We start from the raw sequence: 15,513 nt of genomic DNA, 5'->3' as shown, positions 1-15,513 counted from the left end.
CTGCTATGAGGTTTCCATGCAGCCTTCTCTTCTCCAGGCTCAACAGCCCCAACTTTCTCAGCCTGTCTTCATACAGGAGGTGCTCCAGTCCCCTGATCATCCTCGTGGCCCTCCTCTGGACTTGTTCCAACACTACCATGTTCTTTTTATGTTGAGGACACCAGAACTGCACACAATGCTCCAAGTGAGGTCTCACAAGAGCAGAGTAGAGGGGCAGGATCACCTCCTTCAACCTGCTGGTCACACTCCTTTTGATGCAGCCCAGAATACGGTTGGCTTTCTGGGTTGTGAGTGCACACTGAAGCTGGCTCATGTTCATTTTCTCATCAACCAACATTCCCAAGTCCTTTTCCACAGGGCTGCTCTGAATCTCTTCTCTGTCCATCCTGTAGCTGTGCCTGGGATTGCTCCAACCCAGGTGTAGAACCTTGCATTTGTCATGGTTAAACTTCATAAGTTTGGAATCAGCTCACCGCACAAGCATGTCACGGTCTCTCTGAATGGCATTCCTTCCCTCCAGCATTATCAACTGAACCACACAGCTTGGTGTCATCAGCAAACTTGCTGAGGGCACACTCAGTCCCACTGCCCATGTCACTGACAATGATGTTGAACAAGATCGGTCCCAACACTGATCCCTGAGGAGCACCACTTGTTACTGGTCTCCAGCTGAACACTGAGCCATTGACCACAACTCTTTGCATGAGGCAAAGTCCACGCGACCTGGTGAGATGCATCCCAGGGTTCTGAGGGAACTGGTTGATGTAGTTGCTAAGTTGCTCTCCATTATACTTGAAAAGTCATGCCAGTCAGGTGAAGACACCAAAAAAAGGGGAACTCCATACTCATTCTTTAAAAGGGTAAAAAGGGGGACCCTGGGAACTACCAGTCAGTCTCATCTCTGTGCCCAGCAGGGTCATGGAACAGGTCTTTCCTGGAAGATATCCAGGAATACAGGTGACAGAAAAGTTATTAGACACAGCCAATATAGCATCACAGAGGGAAAACCCTACCTGAGTAATCTGGTGGCCATCTGTGCTGGACAGACTGCATTGGTGGATAAGAGAAGACCAAAAGATGTCATGCAACTTAAATTCTGTAAGGCCTTTGACATGGCCCCACACAATATCCTCAATGTCCAATCAGAGATTAGTGAAAGTGGTGTAACTCAGTGGTCTATACTGAGACCAGTACTGTTCAGTATCTTTACTAATGACATAAAGGGATTGAGTGCACCTTCAGCAAGTTTGCAGATAACTTCAAGCTGAGTGGCACATTTGAAACTTTTGAGGGAAGGAATGCCAACCAGAGGTACTTTGACAGACATTAGAAGTGGGCTAATATCAACCTCATGAAGTTCAACAAGGCCAAGTATAAAATCCCACATATGGGTCAGTATCAGTACAGTAGAGGCTGAAGGATGAAGGGATTAAGAGCAGCCCTGCAGAAACCTCAGCAGTAAATGTAATGTTTCTGATTCATACCTGCTCCACAAAAAAAGAGGGGAAAAAACAAAACAAAAAACCCCAAACAAACAAACAAACAATAACCACAAAGGCCCCAGCCCAAAACAACAAAGGGAATGGGGATTAAACACAGGAAATATTTCCTGGAAGTGTGCAGAAATCCCTGCCCTCCTTGACTGCTCTTTCAATTTAACAGCTCAGAGATTAGAATAACTTTATCCTATTTTTTCACTTATGAATGTTCTCACATCCTCCCTCCCAGTAAAATGCATCATACATGGGCACTTCAACAGAGAAGTCGGAGGGCACCTCACAGCTTTGTAATTATGTGTACATATTGCATGTGTAATTATGGTCCTCTTCTGAGACATGGGAGATGATCCTTCAGGAGGAAAAAGGAATCCAAATTCAGATCTCCCTGTGCTCTTCCCACTCCCTTCCGAAATGCAAAGCCCACCTCTTCTCCTCCTCATGCTCCCCTGGCAGACCTAGTACTAAATCCGAAAGCCCTCATTGTCTCAACAATACCATGAGCTGAAACTCTTGAGTAAGGACAGAAAGCAGTTTGATATTTTTATATTACTCCCATTTTTCTCTACAAAATCAGAAAATAGAAAGAAGTAAACACAAGAACGTAAGCAAGAAATAAAATAACAGAAATTTCACAAATTTACTGAGACTGAATGGGTACAGGCACTCCTTAAGGCATTTAATTAGCAAGCCAATGTCTAATACACATTTTAAACAGCGGGTCATCCATCAAAGCACACACCACACAGCAGGCTTTCAGAATAAAATGCTACTGTAGTAAGAAATTATCCTTACACAATTGTCTCGTGGTTTTGACTCCTGCTGAGATAATATCTAGATCAATAATAGAGGAATTTACAAAAACTACATTAAAGCCATAAAAGGCTATTCATAACAGAACTCCAGAAACATATTAATAGAGCAAGCCATCTCCCTAAGACTTGGGCACAAAATGTGTTAGGAAAGCAAATGTAGTATTCACGGAAAGGAACAGAAAAGGTGATTCACCAAAACCATTCAGTGAAACAGTCTTTAAATTTAAAGTAGTTTGGTAAGAGATGATCATTTACAAATATCAGTATTATAGGATCATTACAGGTAATAACTATACAGACTGGAGCAACTACACCTCTCCAATTACGTCTGTTCTAAAATTATATTCACCAAAAAAAATGGTGAAAACAGAAGTTCTTCATGTAAAGGAAAAGGTCAGAGCAGTAAAATGCCTGTAATTTACCTGAGAGATCTTTAAGGAATAAAATGTCAAATGTCTTATGTATACCTGACATGAATAAACAGTACAGCATCAGGAATATACATTGAGACAGCATTATCTAACTATTTCAAATTTAGTTAGCCAAAAGTCCCCACAGAGCAATAGCAGTCAGTTCTAAAATTAAGGGTAGATAGTACTTTATACTAAAAGAATGTGATTTGATTATTTTTTTTCCAGTCCTGCTTCCCAGACTTTCCCTGTTGTGTCACACGTGTCCACAGGCCAGGAAGGAGGCAAGGGGAATACTGAGGAACAGAAATCACCAATAAAACAGGAAAGTCTGCATTCAGGGTTGGAGAAGTGGCTATGAAGAAACTGAAGAAAATGATGAGCATCACCTCCAAACAGAACCCAAAGGCACTGGTACATGGAAGCATCTCTCCAAAGACACAGGAAAGCTCAGCACATCAAACACTGAAAATCAGGCTGAAAAATGCCCCCTCACATCTGCAGATAAGTGGCCTGGTTAACCTACAGTATCTTTCTTTTTCAGTAGTACACAATCTCTCAGTTTATGAAGAGTTACAATGGGCCAAAGAAAAGTCCCGAGAGGCCTCATCACTCCCTAACCCACACTGCCAGAGTTAAAAGATGGAGTTCAGTAGATCTTGTTAAATTAACGCCACACAGTTCATTGACCAGCAAGAAACACTGAGATGAAGAGTTCCATGTATGCCTATTACCTGTGCTGACCAAGGTGATATTTGCTTTGTGGCTTGCAATGAATCACTGCGCTTTTACAAGAAAAAGTAAGTCTTTTGTTTGTGATTTTCCAGAATGAAAGAAATTTGATCCTGTCTTCTAGAGTGTATGGAAACTGTACATAAACATATGCTGAAAGTTAAAAGCCTGTTTAAATATGGATCAGAGGAGGGAAGGATTTCAATATGAATCTAGGTACTTCTGGACTTGAAATCCTCCTACCTACTAACAATGATTTTCAAATCTTTTTTCCTGAAAGACAGTAACAGCAGCAGAGAGATGAGTCTGTGAGACTGAGGCATATTTGTCCTCATGCAGCACTAATCCTCTGACCTGGTTTTTGGTACAGTCCCAGCCCCAAATCACTGTATGGTATGCCATCATACCATACACTGTAAGGTATGCTCCCTTATACTGAACTAAATCAGATGCAGGGAGACAAAGCAGTGCTCCTGCCCCTAGATATTTTGAGATTAGCCATCAAAAAGTGATAAAAAACTTCCTAGAAGAGCCTCAAAGGAGAAGAATTATTATCCAATTACAATAAATCTAAACAAAAATGCCTTGTAAATTTTAGGGGTTAAAGAGAAAAAGGATCTTAAATTTCAAGTGACATTTTGTAATCAGGCCAAGATTGTTTAATTTACCACATGCTGGGTAATGCCTGAGAAGACTCCATGTTTCCAGAACTAAAATAGGCTCTTTATTAACAGGGTGATTTGCAGAGAGGCTGTGGGCAGAGCTGGCATTCAAACCATTCAGCTCCCCAAGAGCATCCTCCAAACACTTCCTTCCTGCAGTGAGCACTCCTCTTTCCAAGCTCTATTCAGCTTACTACAGAGATTTTTAACAGGCGAAAGTTAAAGCTAAATGAGTCCGAAAAGCAGACTGCCATGACACTGATAACAGAAACAGGGGGTCAAGGAAAATCTCATGTAAGAAAATCTCATGATGTGAGAAAACTTTGCCGTATGTCAAGGCTGAGTGGGAGAGAAGCTATTCAGGGCTCTCTGAGATGCTCAACTTCGCTGCATGCCTAAATTGGTTACAAAGTTCTGATTTTGTGAGAAAACTACCAGCTACATGAGGAAAAGGTCTGGTAAGAGAACACAAGGAGAAGAGAAGTCTTGGGCAGAGTCCAAAGAAGGTCTGAAAGTGCCAGGAGCCTTGGCATTTTCAAAAGATCCTTCATCACTCTCACCCAGAAAGGACCAGAGGGCACACTCAGCTGAAACAGTGTTTGATACACCCTTAGGGCACAATGATCTCTTCATATCCACATACCTGTCTGTGTTTTGTGATCACACTAGAGACCAAAATGGTCTCTCACATAAATGGAGTTCTCAGACCAGCAACTGGAGCAGCAGGCTGTGGAGTTATCTAGGATTTACCCCAACCATTCAGCTTTTCTCCCAAGCATATTGGCAGCCGTGGGTGTGTGCAACTATTGCTGTACACCCAGTAACAGCAGCTCTACATGCCTCAAGCCTCTCTGGGTTTGAAGGAGACCTGACATACCCAAAGATTAGCTAGATCTTAGGCACCTGTTCATAACAAAGGGTCTAATCTTGAGCTTATTTAAGAATGAGGCAGAGTACTGAATGTCTTAGTGGAAGTAAGCTTCAACATCTGGTTTCATCTAGTTTCTGAACACCTATTTCAACAATATCAATATTACCTCTGAAAAGAAAATTAAGAGGAACTCTGCACCATCTTATGTCAGAAGAAGAGTTCAATGGAGAGCCATCTTTTAAAAAGATTGCTCTAATCAGATGGTGCAATAAAATCAAGCAATTATATTTCAAAACTAAAACATCCTACAGAATTAGAAACAAAGGGCACTTTCACGCCTCTTCCCTCTAATAAGCTTCTCCAGATTTTAGAATGTGTTCAGGCCAATTTTCTAAGTAGCTATGTTTTTAAATGCATTTCATCTCTGTTTGTATAAAAGAGTCATTACATTAGTCCATATAAGATCATAAAAGACTTCCCTTCTGTGCCATAAATTTTAGTTTCTGTCATTGCCTGACATTTGGCGTATGTGCTGGCAAATGATACAGCATAATTCACTGTTCACCTCGTGTTTGCAAAGCTGCTAACAAAAGGAGACATTCAACTTCTAAAAAAGGCTTGCTAAAGAAATTATTTTGGTAGCACAGATAAAAATAATTAGAACAAAGTCCTGTAATCTTTACTCTGGCAAAATTTGTGATAAAATACATGAAAATCCCAGTTGATTAAGAGACAGAATTCAAAAGCCATATACAGTTAATGGAAAGATCTTCATGGACTTCAGTAGGACATGGATCCAGACCTTTCCCTCTAAGCATTTTAGAAACGAGCTGCAGGTAACCAATAAGGAAACCAAGTAAGAGAGAAAGCAAGATTCAGGACTTGCTCTCCACAACAAAAGAACCTCTCCACGTTGAGGCTTTGGAGTCTTAGACTCCAACTTCCTAAACCTTATTGCATGCAAACAGTACCTTTGCATTCAGATACCTATGTACCATACTCCTCATGTCTGGAGAGCAAACAGCTAAATTTGGGTCTATGGTCCACCCCTGCTGGTGTTGCTTTTTCAGATACTTCTGATCAAAAAATTTGTTAGCATGACAGAGATATCAAACTGCTTAATCACCTCAGCATCGCTGCCTGGAGATGCTGTCTGTTATTCATCCTCCCTGTAATGGTTTACTGGCAAAAAAAGTCACAACTCAGGCTTTAGACTGTCTGCTGCCCTTAGCCAAGAAACCAGAAGACACAGGACATTCCTAGCTCTCAGAAGGACCTTCCAGGGAGAAAAAGGGGATCCAGGGTTCAGGGAGGATTAGGAAATGAACTGGAGAATCACCTGCTTCTTCAAACCTCTGTAAAGCCTGTGAATTTTATACTGTATCAGCAACATTTATATATTATTAGACCTTGCCCAACTCTGCATGTGACTCTATTGGGTTTTTATTAAGGTGTTTGACAGAGTAGAGTACTAAGACACAACACAGAGAACCACTTGTAAAATCATTAGCATGTGCAAAGACTAAGTAGTAAGCAAAGTACTTGAAAACTTTTTCATGTTTCCAGGCCTCTGCAGTTCCTGCTAAGGTGGAGAGGGAACTTCTTTTGTGTAGAAAAAGTAACTCAGACATAACCTGCTCTGGGTTAATACCAGGAACACATAATTACAGCACTTGGCTAACAGGCACTGCTGACTCCATCTGCCAGCAGCAGAGGAACTCAGGAGACCAATGTAAATTATAACCTTTAAAAGTGAAGATACGCATTTGAGCATGTCCCTGTGAGTGCCCTTCCCCTCCTGCTACCAAGACGTGTTTTGAATATGAGATGACTGCACCCTCATTAGTGCGTGAATATCCACCAGATGGGTGAAGGAGGGTTCAATACATACTATATATACTTGGCCTTGCTTTATCAGGATGAAAATGCAGAGGCATTTTGCTGATCTCCCTGCCATCAGCATGAAGGAAGTGCAACAGCAGGACATTTAGATCCACTGACAGCACAGAGAAAGGAGCAGTGGGGACAAAGGGCAGTTGGTGTGCACATGCATGTTTGTGTGTGAACAAGCCAGCTGTCGAGTATGGTTGGTGCACTTGAGCATGGAATGTACGATATGGTTGCCAAGACTCACTTTGATAATCACTATGGTAAACCCAAGCAGCTGAAATAAAGGACATTGCCGATGAGCAATGAGTAGGGGGCAGCTTTCTCAGTGACACTGCCTGGTTTGGGAGGGAAAGCATGCTTTTTCACCTCAAATCTCACAACAGTCATACAGCCAGAGGTGGGGAAACTGGATCCTGATTTTACATACTGTGTTAGGTCTATTAAAAATCTGTAGTATAAACTTAATGACAACTGCTGTCACTGCTCCATAAATTTATCTGCACAGAAGACAGCACTCAGCTCCGCAGGCAGAGAGGACAAAGCAAGGAAGCTGGCAGTACCAGAGCAAACTGCTCCCACCACCAGCCCAGCAGGAGCTGGCTTCTTCCATGCTGACACGCTGGTAGACTTGACCCTCTGGTCTGATTGGCCACTGTTTGACAATAAGCTTGCTGTTCCTTCTAGAAAATTGTTCTCAACTGGAGGAAAAAGCTAACAGTTCCTAACTTTTACACATTAGTTTGTAAATTATCAGTGACCAGCTGTCATAAAAATCAATTATTTTTATATAAGCTGTTAAAAATAAGTTTATTGGAAATATTTTAGGACTTATTTCAAACTGTATAAACCCTATAGCCTAAATGTGCTATGATCTAAAGCTCTTCAACTGTGTTGTCAGTTCAACATGAGCATATAGAATGATAGAATCATAGAATAGTTAGGGTTGGAAAGGACCTTAAGATCATCCAGTTCCAACCCCCCTGCCATGGGCAGGGACACCTCACACTAAACCATATCACCTAAAGCTCATGCAACCTCTACAGAATTATTTTAAATGCTCAGCAAATCCTGTTAAGTTCTATTTATATGTGTAGAACCTTTGGATATTTAGGATAAATAAAAATTATTCTACTTAAAATGAAGTCCACTTTTTACTCAAACAGCTTACCAAAAAATCAGGAGTAAAATATCATCCTTAGTAATTAAGCCACATCTTCCACCATTTTATAAAACAACCATAACACTATAAACCCAGTTACGTGGACATGAGGCTGTATACCTGATGTGCTTTAACGTAGTGTGCAGTTCTGGTTATTACAAGAAATTTCACAAAGGGCATGTGAATGAGCACTCCTGGGCTGCTCCTGTGAGAACAACCCCTGGATGACCTGCATGTAACTCCCTGCAAAAGAGAGCACAGCTCATTTTCTAAGACAGAATAAGAAAGGTGAAGGGATGGAAGGGAAGAGTTTGACCTTGATTTTAACTTTACTAATACTCAAAGCATGACTCCATCACTTGCTATAACACTGGATGCTATTTCTTACTGGCATCCAGGAAAATTAAACAGCGACACTGGACAATCTGTATCAGCTTGATATGTCTGCTGTTGAACCTCCACCTGAGCAGCAGACAGCTCCATGTCAACTTAATATCTCTGTATTAATAAAACTAACTTTACCCAGGGGAGAGAAAAATGTTCACCATTCAAATATACAAGTGTCCTGATTAGGAAAGGACAAGGGGGAAACATTTTCTGTATCACCATGGAAACTGAAATAAAGGACCCATAATTACAATCTAAATTCTGGAAAGATAATGAATACATCTTGAGATCTGCAGATGTTGCAGAGCATATACATATTTCTAGCAACTTCAACTCAATTACCCCTATGCAGCATCTGGTTTACAAATCAACTTCCCAGCACTCACAAGGAGGCATGTGGGATGTTTTTTCCTCTGGAGGAGATAGTGGGGGAGGAAGGAGGGTGACCTCTTTTTCTTGAAAGATATTTCAAACTACCACTATTTATTCAGAAATCTCAAACAATCAGTCACAAAGTAAGCTCACAGGCAACCAAACACACGAAGCTAAAATGCGTAAAATAAATAATTCAAGAATTCTCCCCAATGTTAGCAAGTATAAAGAATAACTTATTATTTGTTCAAAGCTTATCCAAGAAAAAAAAAGGGAAAAAAAAGAACAAAATACATAGTGTAGGTGTAAAATATAGATGTACTGCATGTGTCCTGTCTGCCTGCATGTCAAAAACCCAGCAATAACAAACGGCAGTCATTTTGGCTGAACAATGAAAAGTTTGCAAATGCCAAGTCTCTGCTTTTCCTACACATTTAATGCTGCCCTTGTGTGCCTGCTTTCTTCTTAAAGGTTTTGATCCTGTTTCACAGAAGTCAGTGACAACATCACCAAGCCCTGAAGGAAGCAGAAGTACTAAACAAAAAAAAATCTATTTGACCATGTAACCAAAGACAATATCAGTACCTCTATGCATAATGCATATACTTGGAGCATCCCAGGAGCACTCTGTGGTGTGTTCTTTGCTATTATAGAAACAGTCACATAGACCTGGCCTTAAAATTTTCATGATCAGGATGACAGAGAGAAACAGTGATCTGCAACAGCTCCCAAATCATCAACATCCAGAATACCCAATGCACATAGAAAGAAAACAGCTTTTCTTCTGAACAACTGGAAAGGTCTGCTGCAAACAAGGGATTTGTTAAAGCTTCTCAGAAAAAAAGAAGAAACATTTTGTAAAGGGAACATGCAGCAACATATGTGGAGTTGCTACAACCCATTCCTATGCAACTACAGCTCTGATTTGCACTGTCTTCAATCTGTAATATTCTTGCTTTTGCTGTCAACCGTCTAAATTGAAGTTCAGACTGAAGTTCAAAGCAACGTAAGTACCCAATTTACAGTCTTGACTAAGGAAAACACCCTGTAGCTTCACAAAAAATCCAAAACATCCATCTAGACCACAAATGTATTTAAAATTGATGAAGAACGTGCTGTGATACAGTAAACCCATGCTTCTGCACATACCATTATGGGCAAAGAGACTGTGCACAGTGACTGTGCATCATTGACTAACATGGACTGGTCATTTCCTAACACACAAAAGGCTACCTTCAGCTGGGCTTTCTCCTTGCACCCTGACCTATGTGGTTTTGTCACTTTCTGATAGGTAAAGCAACCAGGGAACCATTTGGTACCCAGTCTTAAAGGCAAGGTCCATTTGACGAGTGTCAAGTGACAGCGTCCTGCTTCTGCAACATATCAATCCCTACCTGTTAATCTGTTCTCACCCTATAACCAAATCAACTGGGAAGCTCTCAGAGGTGAACACAGTGGGTTGTCTAGATGTCTGCATGCAATGCAGGCAGAGAGAATCACAACTTGGCAGCTTTCATACCAGGGGAGTTTTCCAACAAAAATTGAAATGTCAGAGAGTATTTGGAAGCAAGACATTATTTGTCTCTGTCCATCAAGCATCTCTATAGTCGAACAACACAGCACTCAGAGCAATAAACTCCAATTCTGCACACTGCTGTGCAAAGAGAGAGAGAACTGCCAACAGAAAACAGCATGAAAATCAACATATTTTCCTGTTGCTTTTTTCTTACTCCCAGATTTGGATTTCAAAAACAGGAACATGGGATTCAGCTTCAAACTGACTCTTACTTTGCCACCTAAGGTTCTTCCTTAGCTGAAGGAAATGGCAGCCAAGAAGCAGAAGCACAATCATCCCTGATTTTATCAGTCACCTACTTTACATTTTATGTGTAGAGTAAGTTTAAGTCAGGCATCATTTATGCTATGGGGATTTATCAGCACAGGTCCAGGATATGTGGAAAAGTGGAAGAAAAAAGAGATTACACACTGTAGGAGACACTGCTAAATCAGGAAATCCCTTAGTGTGGATGCAGTTACATACCTTTGCCAGTACAGGTTAGGCTGCTTGAAGAAAACATGCAGCTGCAGAGGCAGAAAAGCACCTCCTGTCAGCAGATGCTGTGTCTAAGCTGGAGACACTCCAGGGTGCAGTGTATGCTCTGGAGTGGGGGGCTGTAAATGCTCATGGCTTTGGAAAAAGAACAAACTCCTGGATCCCAATGGCTGATGAGTTAGAAAACACTGTATTTTTCTTCCAACAGAAAAATAACTCTAACTTTTTAAGCATTATATTTATGACAGGTTTCCTGGTAGCTTTTGTTCTACAATGGGGTCCCAGTCAATCGCCTCTTCTACATTGCTTGGCTTGGATACACACTTCTCCTTCTAATGAAAAGGAGCCACTTCGAAGGCCTCTCCACTACATTTAAGGAAGTTTCTCTGAATTGGCACTAGGTTTTTACACAGGGGAAGTTCAGGTTGGATATAATTAAGTTCTTCACTGTGAGGGTGTTGAGGCCCTGGAATGGGTTGTCCAGAGAAGTGGTAAATGCTCCATCCCTGGCAGTGTCCAAGGCCATGTTGAACAGAGCCTTGGGTGACATGGTCTAGTGTGAGGTGTCCCTGCCCATGGCAGGGTTGTTGGAAATAGATGATTTTAAAGTCATTTCAAACCTAAACCATTCTATGATTCTTCCAGAAAATGGCCTTCCACCTAGTAGAAATCAGACTGGCCAAAGAAATGCTCAGGAAACCCAGGACACTGACTCTTGCTCCTCTTCGAAGCAGTTTCACTACCCTGCACTCACAACCTGGCAGACCCAGCATATGCATGCTGACTATACAACATTCATAGCACCCAACATTGTAAACATAAGGCTCTGTTTGCTGATTAACAAGGTGAAAACCAACTCCCTTGCAAGGATATTTGCTTGGGGTTGCTACAGATAACAACTGCATTGCAGCAGGGCAGATATTTATTTTCCCACTGATTTTTCTAATTAAACTCTGTTTGCTACCAGAGGGTTGATTCACCACAGCCCAGTTTCACCACTGTTGTAACACCACCGTTTCCATAGCACTCCTGGGGAAATCACAGATTTCAGCAGCAGCAGTGGGTGAGTGTGTAGTGCAACAAGACTCACATGCATTCAGGATCAAAGCGGTTACACAAAAGGGACAATCCTGTCCTCCTTCCCTTCCCCTTGTTTCAGTTTTAGCAATAATGTGGCCAGCTCACCTGATGCAGTAGTACTAGGGAAGGGGCAGGTAACCCTCAGCTGAAGCAAAGAGCTGGTCCAGTTCACTCTACAGTGGCATCCTTGTGAGGACAGACATGGAAAGTAGCACAACTGTGTGATCGGGGAAGGGCAATATATCTCAGCTGCAGTTTTACATCAGCTACAGATAATTGCAAAACTGGACCCTCAGGCCCAATGGTTATATAGCTACATTATTTACAGCAATAAGTCTAGACCCCAAAACTGACCCTGTGAAGCAGAAGTTCAGCAAACCTCTGTGCTCTCATTAATCCAAATTCCAGGCTTTCTCTCCATCACCACCATTCTCATACTATTTGCTGGAAAATACTCCCACACAGATTATGCTGCTACATATAGAGCATATGTGCTCCTCAGCCTGAGGAGAAAAAATGCCTCCAAGCTCCCGGCTTGTGTGGGCAAGCACTCATGACCAGTGCAATGAGTTTCCTCCAGGGATGTTTCATTTCACATGGATACTGAGCTCTCCAAACAGCAAAGCACCCATTTGAATGTCAGGTAGGGTGGTGAAGCCATGAGATCATGAGCTATTATCAGGGTCACCAGAAAGGATTTTCTGTAGGTTTTTCTATGCACTGATTTAAAATTTAACCTAAGTCATCCATGTTGGTCTACAAATAGGTACTGATGAAGCCTCCCTAACTCCATCTGGGGAAACTGCAAGAGAACCACACAAACAGCATTTGCAGAGGTACAGCCCAACCACACCCTCCTCACCTACTTTACATTTTTCATGTGGATTAAGGACCTGTTGGTCCATGGAAGACCAACACAGCCCAACAGTACCATCAACTGTATATAAAACTGCACACTTTTTCCTCCATGGCTGTAATCTTCCTCTCTTCTTTCACTGCAGCCTTTCCCTTCAGGAAACTTTCAGGAGGCTGTGATGCCACTGAAAATGATGACTGCTGCCAACAGGTCATTCCAACAGCCAAAAATCAACTGGGCACAAAGAAGTCGTATCTTATCTGGCAAGAAGTGAGGACCAACATCAGCTCATCTTTTGGCAGTGATCTCATCTCATGTAAGCTTACATTAGCAATTTTTGTGCTGTTAAGCAATGCAAAGATGCTAGGAAGAAACAAAAATGAATTATGCATGCTTCCAAAGGTCTTAATGGTCATTCCCTTCTGCAAGCATTTGCCTGCCATCATGGGTTTGCACAAGTAGCTTTCTACAAAGTGGGCCAAGCTAGCAACACCAACCAAAATAAAATAAAATACAGTAAATACTACTGTTTGTATCAGCACATTGAAATACTATGCTCCAGCTCTGCACAGAGTGCTCCTAGTATGCCTTCACGTAACCCCCACCACAACACAATGAGATCATTCACACCTGCCTCGTCTGTAGTAGGAGATGGAAGGTGAGGAGGCAGGGTTTCTAGGAGAGAGGCAGCACTTCCCAGATGCTGCCAAGATGCTGTTTATCAGTAAATGAAGCCTCTTGAGTCCCAAACAACCTTCCCAGAGGAAGATAGTGTTGCAATTGCCATATGGGGAGTGGGAAGAGGATGCCACTTAGCAAAAGTGGATCAGAAAATACATGCACAAATGCACACAATTTGTTCTGTAACCACATTGAATGGTAAAATCCATTTCTTCCTCTCAAATACACCCTTCTACATACAGCTTATGCAACCTTCTAGATGGCAAGAGCAGATGACAAGTACTACTCAACACAGCATTCTTCCTCAGGCCCCCGAAAGACCTAGACACAAAGAAGCTCTGCCCACCAGATGAGGAACTTAGTGAAAACCCAAACTACTGATCTCCTCTGAGCTTGCAAAGATACTGTGTCTAAAATCACTGAGTGAGGGTAAACGGCAATGATGACATGCACAAGACAGAGCCCACAATGGCAAGACCTTTGAAAATTGTGTTTTCAACCACTCTTTGGTTTCATCCCCTCAGCTGTAAATCTGATATGCCACAATCCACCCTCCTTTCAGAGCTATTGTGTACTCTCATCAGCATACACTTTGGCACCAGCAATGAAGATCTTTCATAATTTGAAACTTTGAAAAGACAGAATTGCAAAGGAGTACTTTAAATATAAAAAGAAACATGGTACCACCTTCACAAGGACAAAAGTCTGTGCACAAACACTTTCTGAGTGGTTCTGAATCTCCCAGAGAGAAAGCCTTCAGTGCAAATTCACGTCTGCACTTCATTTCAGAAAGCAGAGGACTCATACCGCTTTCTTCAGAGAGCAGATGCATATCCACAGTCACGTTAGCGCTTTCTCCCACTTGAGCAGCCTGGAGTATTTTCTGTGAAGTGCTCCTGTCCACTGCCTGTCTTTGCTTTCCTTCACTTAGTCCTACTGGTGCTATTGATTCAGTGCAGCCCCTAAATGTCCTGTTTTGAGTACAGGCAGTGATTTTTAGAGGGCTACATTCTGGCTAGAACACTGGCTGGCTCCATAGCCAGACAGGTGATAAAGTTTACAAACACCTGGGATCTTAACATGGAAACTGGCCATCTATCTACTTTAGTCTTAGGCTCAGGCAGACATTTATTTATCACACATGCAGCATCTTTTTGTTATGGGTATATTTTGTTATATGGGTTTATAGGACATCACAAAAATTTCCTTTTTGCCTACAAATTCCTGGCTGTAGGAAGGGTCATTTACTGAGGTCAGGAGTGTTCATATACAGCAGAAAGAATAATTTCCTCCATGACTGCAATTACTGGCAAAAAAAAAAAACAGTGACCTCTGTTAAGCTGGAGGCCAAGGTAAGTAAATGCAATAGTGCTTCCTAGTTCTAAAATCTCCCAGAGCATCAGAGGAGGCCTCCCCTTACACACGTATTGAGGATAGCTATCTAGCCATCTAGACAAGACTCCTATTAGGACATTAAAATTCTGAGTGGTCTAAAGTCGGAAATAATTATTTTAGTGCAACTGAAATGCAATCTTTAGCTAGCACTGAGATTGTCTAATTGGGGGGGGGGGGGGGAAGTCTCCAAGGACTTCATGCAGTTTAAGTGTAGTGATTACCTATCTGTTACCCTAGGGTTATGAAAACAATGTCAGGTATCTCAGGAGACTCTTCAATCACAGAACTCTCTGTGCAAAAAAAGTCCAGCTCTGATTCAGTAGACTGAGCTCTGCTGATGTGCCTGTCCCCACGCCTTTTTAGAGTCTGCTGAAACTGCTAATTTAATGGTAACTTTGACTTTTTGTTTCCAAAGGACACAGTCCCTGACTAAGAAGTGGGCTAAAGCCATTGCCCTCATGGCACAATTATTGCTGCTCTTCACCTTTTTCATTATTACGTTTTTTTTTTCTCTACAGATTCAGGCTGGGAAGTGGATGGACCGGCCAGCTCTACCTCTCTGCTTGTGGTGCATTACATTTAGAAGTGTCTTACTGCTTCACTGCTTTTTTTAACCGCAGATTTTTAGCCAAATGTGTAATGATGGATTTTACA

At 41.8% G+C, this 15,513-nt stretch overlaps 1 protein-coding gene across 1 annotated transcript in view; it reads right to left on the bottom strand.

The window, feature by feature from the left end:
• SYT16 (synaptotagmin 16) overlaps positions 1-15,513 on the bottom strand; it is a 39,663-nt gene that overhangs the window by 19,724 nt on the left and 4,426 nt on the right. The gene's annotated exons all lie outside the window — the stretch shown is intronic.

This window comes from Melopsittacus undulatus, chromosome 4, assembly GCF_012275295.1.
Source record: "Melopsittacus undulatus isolate bMelUnd1 chromosome 4, bMelUnd1.mat.Z, whole genome shotgun sequence".
In the NCBI taxonomy this organism is placed as follows: Eukaryota; Metazoa; Chordata; class Aves; order Psittaciformes; family Psittaculidae; genus Melopsittacus; species Melopsittacus undulatus.
Note: the sequence above shows the minus strand (reverse complement) of the source record. Positions and strands in the feature narration are given on the sequence as shown.